Source organism: Epinephelus lanceolatus, chromosome 11 (genome assembly GCF_041903045.1).
Source record: "Epinephelus lanceolatus isolate andai-2023 chromosome 11, ASM4190304v1, whole genome shotgun sequence".
Lineage (NCBI taxonomy): Eukaryota > Metazoa > Chordata > Actinopteri > Perciformes > Serranidae > Epinephelus > Epinephelus lanceolatus.
Genome location: NC_135744.1, coordinates 43,280,898 through 43,289,978, shown reverse-complemented (window position 1 = coordinate 43,289,978; position 9,081 = coordinate 43,280,898). Strand labels below are relative to the sequence as shown.

General features: G+C 42.8%; 1 long non-coding RNA gene across 1 annotated transcript; it reads left to right on the top strand.

Annotated features, from left to right (window-relative positions):
- The first annotated feature begins 4,609 nt into the window (after window positions 1-4,609).
- Window positions 4,610-8,578, top strand: LOC144464593 (uncharacterized). The gene is made up of 3 exons (XR_013492275.1): window positions 4,610-4,875; window positions 6,573-6,638; window positions 6,733-8,578. It is a non-coding gene; the product is annotated as an uncharacterized LOC144464593 (long non-coding RNA).
- Window positions 8,579-9,081: the final 503 nt, after the last annotated feature.

Here is a 9,081-nt window from a genome sequence, read left to right as displayed (position 1 = left end):
CCCCCCTGTTGGCTGGTTAATAATCAACCCTGAGTGATCATGGTTGAATGTGTGGTCACTACAGAATGTAAAAATAAAGAGACAGACTGCTGTAAAACTCTTTAACAAAGACTTTGGTTTCATCAGTCAAAGTATTTGGCTGCAAATGCCTCCTTGAGACGATCAAATTCAAATTCATTCATTAGTGTTCTCAAAGTCAGCTGATTCTTTTCCTGTAGAGGTTCAGTTACTATAATACAGTAAACTGCAATTGCACATTGTCATGTTGCCGATATGTTGAAACTTTATATTTTGCTGTGGTTAACGTGTGGTTGGGTTTGGGCACATAAATCTTGGCAGGAAAAGCAGTGATATCTCAGTATGAAACAGACAACAGTTTCTGTGGCAGTATGCCCGCTGGAAAAATAATGATGTCTCTTTAAAAACACATCTGCTTTTTATGTCATGATCCCCACTGGAAAAACAGTGATGTCTGTAAAAAAACAGTAGCTTTCACTCTTCAATCACTCTTGGATTCGTGATATAGATAGAAGCTCTCAGTTGAGTGATCTGAGTGGCCTGGAGGTGTTTTTTGGATGCAAGAGCTTGTAGATGTATGAAGGGCCGAGCCCATGCTGGGTCTTGTATGTAAGCAGGATCTTGAAGTCTATTCTGTACTTGTGGAGCCAGTCAAGTCTAGCTGTGAAAAAAATCAGGCTATGAATTTGTACTTCTAGATCTGTGGTTGATATTTGTTATATATTTTGATTTTCCAGAATTGAAAGGAGCAGGTTTGCACAAACTTGTTTATGTGAGGGTTTAAGTTCAGATTCTACCCCAGGTTCCCTGTAGGGGGATTAACACTGGTGGCCAAATACAGGTTTACATGTCAGAGAAAAACTTACCAGGACCAATAAGAGGAACCTCCATTTTGGTGGAATTTTACTGAAGCAAATTAAGTGACATCTGCTCCTTAAAAGCAGCCAAGCCATCATGGAGGGTCCAGATATTATCCATATCATCTGAAAAATACAGCTGAGAATCGTCAGTGTAGCAGCGGGGAGCGAAACAGCTGAAATGACTGACCAGGTCACCCAGAGGTGATGTACAGTGAGAAAAGGATGGGACCAAGGATTGAACCCTGTGGAACTCCACAGTGTAAAGGAGCAGATGAGGACACAAAGTTGTTTATGATGACCTCAAACTGCCTATTTGACAGATGGGACTGGAGCCAATTCAGACCAGAGCCCAAGATACCAACACACTTATTCAACTGTTCAACCGGGATGGAGTGTTTAATAGTGTCAAATGTGGCAGTGAAATCAAACAGGACCAGGAAAAAAATTGTTTTAATTGTCAGCCTGGATGAAGGTGTCAGGAACCCTCATGTGTACTTACCATGAACTACAACTTCAGAATAATAATAATGAGGTAAATTACAGTAAACTAAAATAAACAAGGTTCAATTAATCTAAACCTGACAACAATGCTAATCTGAACCTGACAACAATACATTCTGCCCGTGGCTTCATCAGGTTGTTTGTTATATTTCAGATAAAGAATGAATTAAAAGAAGAAGCCGTTCAGCCTCTTGTTTGTGCGGTGCATCTACTTATTTATTATCTAAACTAACACCAGCGTCACAGCAGACTGTAAAAGTGTTCCTCCAGGTTTCATGGCCTCGTGGCGCTCTACACATTCAGCACACAATGTGGGCGTATATTTGTCCTGTTCTGACCTCCTGGTTCCAACTTGACGCCCCCACAATGCAGCTCTGTAACAAACAGCGTCCTTCATCCACCTCCATTCACCGTGATCATGCTGGTGTCACCGCAGAGCTACAGCAGACTCTGTGAATCACAGTCATGACTCATGAGGTTTGTGTTTGTCTACACAGTACAAGGTAAGCATCGGCCACGGTGTAATTCAGCAGCAGGTTTATTTATGATGATCTTATGACACAAAGACACACATACAACACAGCTGTGTCAGTCCCTCCAACACCTTCTGGATGATCTGGAACACTGACTGTGAGTCACACCTGATCACCCAGCATCAGTTTTGGGAGCAGATCTCTGCAGCAGGTTCATCTGAAGGAAAGACTGAACCCAGAAGAGGCTGTTACATTAATGTTCACAATCACATGTCAGACGCTCACATATGACTCCAACGTTCTGCTGTCCACATTCTTTTGGCATTGCGCTGTGTTTTCAGAGCTCAGGTGAAAGATAAGGTCACAGTCAGGGGGTGACTTGTACAAAACCTTGACAACCCATCTAGCTCCTCCCATGCACTCCGCCATCTGACTTCCAGTAACATCAGATAAATTTGCCAACTCTGATACAAACACCTTTTCAGCTCAGAAACAGACATCAGACATTATGTTCAGCTGTAAAAAGTCTTACAGGTTTAAATTAAACGTCTGATCAAACGGTAAAAGTTGGCTGGAAATTCGATTCATTCCAGTGGAACCACTGCAACAAGTGGCTCGCCTTTGTGAAAAAAAAAAATTCAGAACGTTACCAACCAACACATCTTCACTGTGACCTCGTCACATGTCCACGTTTGGTCATGGACTTTCCACGTCCACATATGACGTCCAAGGTACCCTGGGTGTGTTGGTTGTTGACGTTCTGGGACGCCGTGTCAACTTCAGCCTGTTACATGCATTGTCTGTTTTCAAAATACACTTCTGTTTTCACAGGAAATGAACAGTTTGCATACAGTCTCTTTCAAAATAAAAGCACTACGTCGGCACCAGTGTTGGGTAAGGGTTATTTTAAAAGTAATCAAAGTACGTTACTGCGTTACTTTTTAAAAAAGTAACCAGTTACTTTACTGCGTTACTCCCTGAGAAAAGTAACTCAAGCACTTTTAAAGTACTTTTGAGTATTCTACATTTCCTATTGGCCATTGGACCACAGGGCGCTAAACCTACATTTTTTTGTCTCCAAATTAAAGTTATGGACCACTTGCCCTTCACTGAGATCCAGTTCTCCCATCACAGCCGTCACTTTGACCAGTAGAAACACACAACGATCTGATATGACAACAACACCCCAGCATTTTTAATATTTCCTCTAGGGATGTTACCACACAGAGTAAAAGGGGGAAATGATGGTGTGAAACAGCAGAGGCACTTTGTCAACCCGCTGAGTTAATGTTACTGTCATTAGCATCAAGCTAGCAAACAATGGTACATCCTCACGGTCGGACATAAAGTAATAACATTAACAAATAGCGGCGGGGCTTTTACTCACCACAACTGCAGAGGCTCCCAGCTTCTTTTGAAACAAACTACATTATAGACGCTCCGTTATTTATTAATCCCTCTGTGTGTTTATATATTTACTTTTTATCCGCTCCGTTGTCTTTGTAAAGTTAACATATTGCACCGTCATTTCAAACTCAACACTTGTTTCAAATTAAAAGCCCCTTATAACCTCGGCTGAGAGAATCCCTCCATTTTCTAAATAGGCTTTTATTCTGAAACATTTGTCAGCACTTTAACGTTATCTCCGTTATTAGAACCAAACGACAGCTGTTGCTGTTTCGGAGCTGAAGGACCAGCGTTCTAAAAGTAACGGAAGTAACTGATGTCTTGTTTGAAAATGTACTTAAGTATTTGATTACTCAGCAAACTAACGCGTTAGGTTACTCGTTACTGCAAAAAGTAATCAAAGTACGCTAATGTGTTACACTGTAACTCAGTTGAGGACTCTGCTTGGACAACAGAGCTCTGGTTGTGGTCTGCAGGTGTGCAAATCCCTTCAGGTGCAGGTCTCATCAGACAGCTGTCCTCTCTGGGGGGCTGCCTCCGATTGGAACAAGGACTTCCATTATCATCATTGCGCTTCGTCACTTTGTAACGCGTTATACCCAACTCTGGTCGGCACAACACCCTTGCATTGATGTTTTTTTTCCTTCAACAACAAACACTAAAAGAACAGGGTTTGGCTTTACAATCACAGAAGTCACAGACCAAGCTCTGGTTTGACGACTGTGGAATGAGACCAGGTCGTACCAACAACAAGCCATCTTGACAGTGCTGACATCCAAATTGTGGAGTTCTAACTGCTCCACAAAGGAGTAACAGATTGCAGGGAGTTATGAGACAGAGCTCAGTGCTACAAATACATCTTTTCAATTAACTTATTTTCTCTGAGCTCAAACTCGTCAGCAGAGTTTATTATCCACCTTTAATTACATTTTTACTGAACAAAATGAACAATGATAAACAAAATGCACGGGGGAGTCAAATAACACCAACGGAGATACAGTAAACTTGAGGAGCAACTGTGGCTGACTACTGTTAGCTCTGGTAGCATGTTAGCAGTTAGCAGTTTACCACCTAGCCCTGATAGTTTCATCGCTATTGTTACGACAGCCCAGAGTCAGAGGAAAATGTTACTGTATTATCTGTAATACTTAATAAGGATCTCCCTCAGTAACGCACATACAGAGGCGTGTCCTCTGGATGACCTCACCAGCCGTGTAGCCAGTATGTGAGGATATGAGACTGTAACCCTTTTTAAACAGGAATTGTGCAAATTAGCAGGAAAGCCCAATCAGTGTTTTTTCAGCATTGGCAGTATAAAAACAAAATCGGGGAGTGCAGCAAAATGCCGCCTACCTACTTTTGTTTATACAGAATGTGCCTTTTTCGGGGCAATGGGGGGCGTGAGCAAGTAACAAAACGTGTAGCTCAGCGTGTGACGTAAACAGTGACGTGGGAGGGAAGCCGCGGCTGGTCAGTCCTTCGGTGATTCTCTCGTAAGTCGGCCCGTTCTTCACCGTCCCCGTCATCTGACGGTTAATGGCCTCTTCGTTTGCGAGGACAAGGAGGGCGCGCAATTCCTTGTCTCCCCAGTTGCTCATCTTTACAGTGTCTGTCAGGTTTGTGTTTCCCTCTTGCTACTAGCTGCTCGCTAATTCCTGCTATCAGCTGTTTCCTGTTTATCCACCGCCTGTGGCTCGCACGTGTGGTCTCATCAACAGCTCCTCCTGTGGTGGAAGGCCACCTCAGTCTTTTTAAACCAATAAGGTTCCTCGGTTTAATCGTTCCTAAACGCTTGCAGCTTGCCGGCAAAACAGCCCAACATTCACCGAAAATCTGGCAGTGTAAAAGGAGCTTGTCAGTCTGTAGGGAACAGTTCTGGCTCCCTTCCTCTTCACTCTCTACACCGCAGACTTTACGCACCTCTCAGCCAACTGCCATTTACAAATGTTGTCAGCCTCATCACAGACGAAGATGACAGGGACTACAGAGAACTGATCCAGGGCTGGTGGTGGGCGTCTGCAGGTGCACACACCCTCACCTGCCTTTGAAAATTTAGGCTTGACTTTGTTCCTACAGTCACGTCCTGTTGTTCGTCACCATGAGTCAACCTCTTTATGAATATTCTAACTTTATACTCTATGAGCTTGTTTCCATCCACACTGTCGTCAGTTCATGCTTGTCTGACTAGGCTGGAACTAGTCTGACAAACTGGTGTGGAAGCACCCAGGTATTTAACCTCAGAGGAGGTCTTCACAAGACCAATGATGTCACTGGTTCATTAGTGCTCCAATGGTGTGTCAACAGTGGTTGTTGGAGTCGTTAGAGTCACATGAGGCCATTTGTGAACGACCATTGTTTTTAGAGATTAAGCTGTTAAGTCTGCTGGGCAAGGATGAAAGGACAGCATTATAGGTGGGGGATAGGTGGTGTCGCAGACCTCCTCCTCTACTGAGAGATGGATTTTCCAGTTTCACATAGATGGCTTCTTTTACTCCTCTTTCAGATGGTTTGAAAGAGGAGTAAAGCATTCTCACCTCACCCATTACAGTCTGATTCGGTAGTCTCGACACACTCGGAAGAAATTAACAGAGCATCCAAAATTACTGGCTCACCCCTACCATCCCTCGAATCACTTCACCGCAAACGGACACTGCACAGAGCCCGCAAAATTATCTCTGATCCCACTCAACCTGCACACCATGCCTTCCAACTACTGCCCTCTGGGAGGCGCTACAGGACAACTGCCTCCAAAACAACTCACTTCAAAAACAGTTTCATTCCCACTGCAATAAACATTCTGAACTCTGAACACTGAGGATTGAGCACGGCCCTTATGTATTATGAATATGTGTTTGTCTGTATGTATATCTATGTTTATGTTTAGTGTCCTTTATGTTGGAACCTGTACCAATGAGCTGTACTGGAAACAAATTCCACCAGCCTGGCTGTGTGGTCATTAAAAGAATCAATCAGTCAAAAGTGCCTCGTCCTGAACGCTCTGTGAATGAAGCTTATATTCAGGCCTTCACTGCGCCCTCATCCTGTCAGCTTTTTAAGATTTATGTCTTTAATTATGATATGAAATTGGAAGAGAACGAATTCATTTCATTTTCTCCACAGAAATGAATGAAATGCTGATATATATAACATTCACAGCTACGACTGTCTTTCTGTTGGGAAGCAGTGCTGGAGTGAATTAAATCAAATGAAACGCACAGACCTTTAACGTCCACTGGGCGACAGCAGAGGACAAACATCTCTGGACTGCAGGTGAAAACACTGAAACACTGTCTGTTTATCCTCTGACATGCAGCGGGGGGCCGCAGGCTGGAATCAGCCCATGGCGGGGCCCCTACACATGGGGCCCCTGCTCCACCAGGTGAGTCAGTGGGAGCCTGAAACACTGTTAGATCCAGGTGAGTGAATTCAGACGTGTGGTCTGATGTTTCTCTTTATCTGAATTTATTTTTCAGATGGGCACATCTTGAGTTTCTCTCTGTCAGAAGCTCCCTGTGGGACTCAGTGGGCGGCTGTGAGACTTCATCTTGTTTGAACTCGACGACAGAACAAGCAGAAGACAGAGAGACAGACGGAGAGGACAGTGAGTGAAGAAAGAGACGGAAGGAAAGACGAGGAGAAAAAAGACAGAGAAAACTTACAGGGACGAAAAGAGGACAAAACAGAAGTTTGTAAACGAGTGACAAAAAATGAGATGACGCATAATGAAGTTAATTTTTCTTTACAAACACAACACGATTGCTGTAACTGACAGTCCTGCGGGGTGAAGCTGTGAAGGCTGCGAGCGGAGCTAGCTGCTAACAGCCACCGCTGCAACTAACAAACTCCACAAATTCATTCAGCAGCTCCACCATCCACAGTCAGACACACACGGCTGATTATTTACTGCTGAATTACAGCTCACAACTCGCACCAACCCAAACATCCTGGTGCAGACTATTTACTGGAGTTTACCAGCCTGTGGCTCATCAGGCAGCTGAAGATCATTACAGACACGGCCGCTCTCAGCTTTCAATGTCTGATAGTCCACCATGAACATTTTCATCACGTCTCGTCCAGGAAAATGAAACATAAATTCCATCTTAGTTTGAAACACAGATTTCATCTTAGTTTTTTATAATTAAGATCTATTTTGGCTCGTCTTGTTATCATCATGGAAAAAAGGTCAGTGACGAAATTTTCGTCAATAAAATTAACGCTGAATAGAATAACATTTAGTCATAAGGTTTACAGAACAAAACCTATAGTCTGCATGTGGTAATGTTAATGTCCACACGACATGAAACTCCAGTGTTCGACATTTAAATTGTCGTCAAGCCAATTTTCATTCCAACAGATATTTTACATCTGTCTGACATGTTGATGTCCTGTGCTAACAGGGTAGTTTCACTGTAACTGTGAGCGGCTGTTGTGCTGATCTTTGGAAAGACGTCTGCTCTTGCAGTGAAGCTCATTTGCATAGAAACGCGGCTCACGATACATCCTGGTGCAGACTATTTACTGGAGTTTACCAGCCTGTCACTCCTGTGGCATTTGATGATAATCACAAGCACGACCGTTCTCGGCTTTCGACGTTAACGTCTCGTCTCCTCAACAAAAATGAAACATAGATTTTATCTTGGTTTTTATTATCAAGATCTATTTTTAGCTCGTCATCGTCTCATTTTCGTCATGGACAAAAAGGTCGTCAATGAAAAATTTTAATCAGAGTTTTCATCAACGAAATTAACCCTGCAAAAAAATAAATAAATCAGAAGTGTAACTATGGATAACTATGAAATTGTCAAATACTGATGCTCAGTCAGTGACTTTTTGTCACAGTTTTTAATGAGAATAAAGTGTGTTTCTGTGCTCTGTAGGCACCTGGTGTTTCTGTCGGAGCGCTCTGAACTCCTCGAGTTGAAAAAAACTCAATTCAGAGCAGAAAAGCGCCCCACGCCATCTCTGCTTTTTTCCCATTATCCAATGGGATGATTTGAGAGGCGGGCCTTCTGTGGTGGTCATGACAACAAGTTTACAGTTGGTAAACAATGGAGGAGAAACTGGTGGTAGTGGTTGCTGGATACCCAGAGCTATACGGCCTGATGATAGACAGCAGGTTGTCAAACTGCCCCTGAGTCATCCTAAAATCTGCCTGTAAACGTCCATGATGGAGGAGAAGCTCCTGGACCAACTGGTGGTACTCCCCATGATCCAGCCTCTTTTTTAGGGTCTCATGTACCCACACAGATCTCTGTTTATCTGTGCCCAGCAAACTATTTGCTGATTTGTTTACAAGTGGCATTCGATTAGAAAAGAAAACTGTGCGATCGGGGCCTGAATCATGTGCAATGTCGTTTGGCTTGAATGTAACAGATGTTTAATTATAAATGAAAGTCCAGCTTTAACTTTAATTTAGTAAAACTTTATTAAACCAGACTTTGAACAAACGTTATTTCTGTAATAAAGTTCAGATTTTGTCGTTGATAAATTCAAAGTGCTGTGTGCACAGAGCTGTTAGAGGGTGAGTCAGATATTCACACACGTATTATTGTTATATTATGACTATTAATGTTTGATAAAAAGCAGATGTCACATTTGATGAAGAGAAAATCAAACTACAGACTTTATTTAAAATGATCATAAAACCGTCTTTAAACATGTTTCTGCTGTTGTAGGAACGTATCGACCACCGTCAGTCAGCGCTACACGTTGACAGATTGATGTCATGTGACGGCACATATTTGCTGCGTCTCAGAACAAACCATGAACTTTTACTGATTTTTGTTGAATCTGTGCAAGAAGATAAAAAAGTGACGTAAACA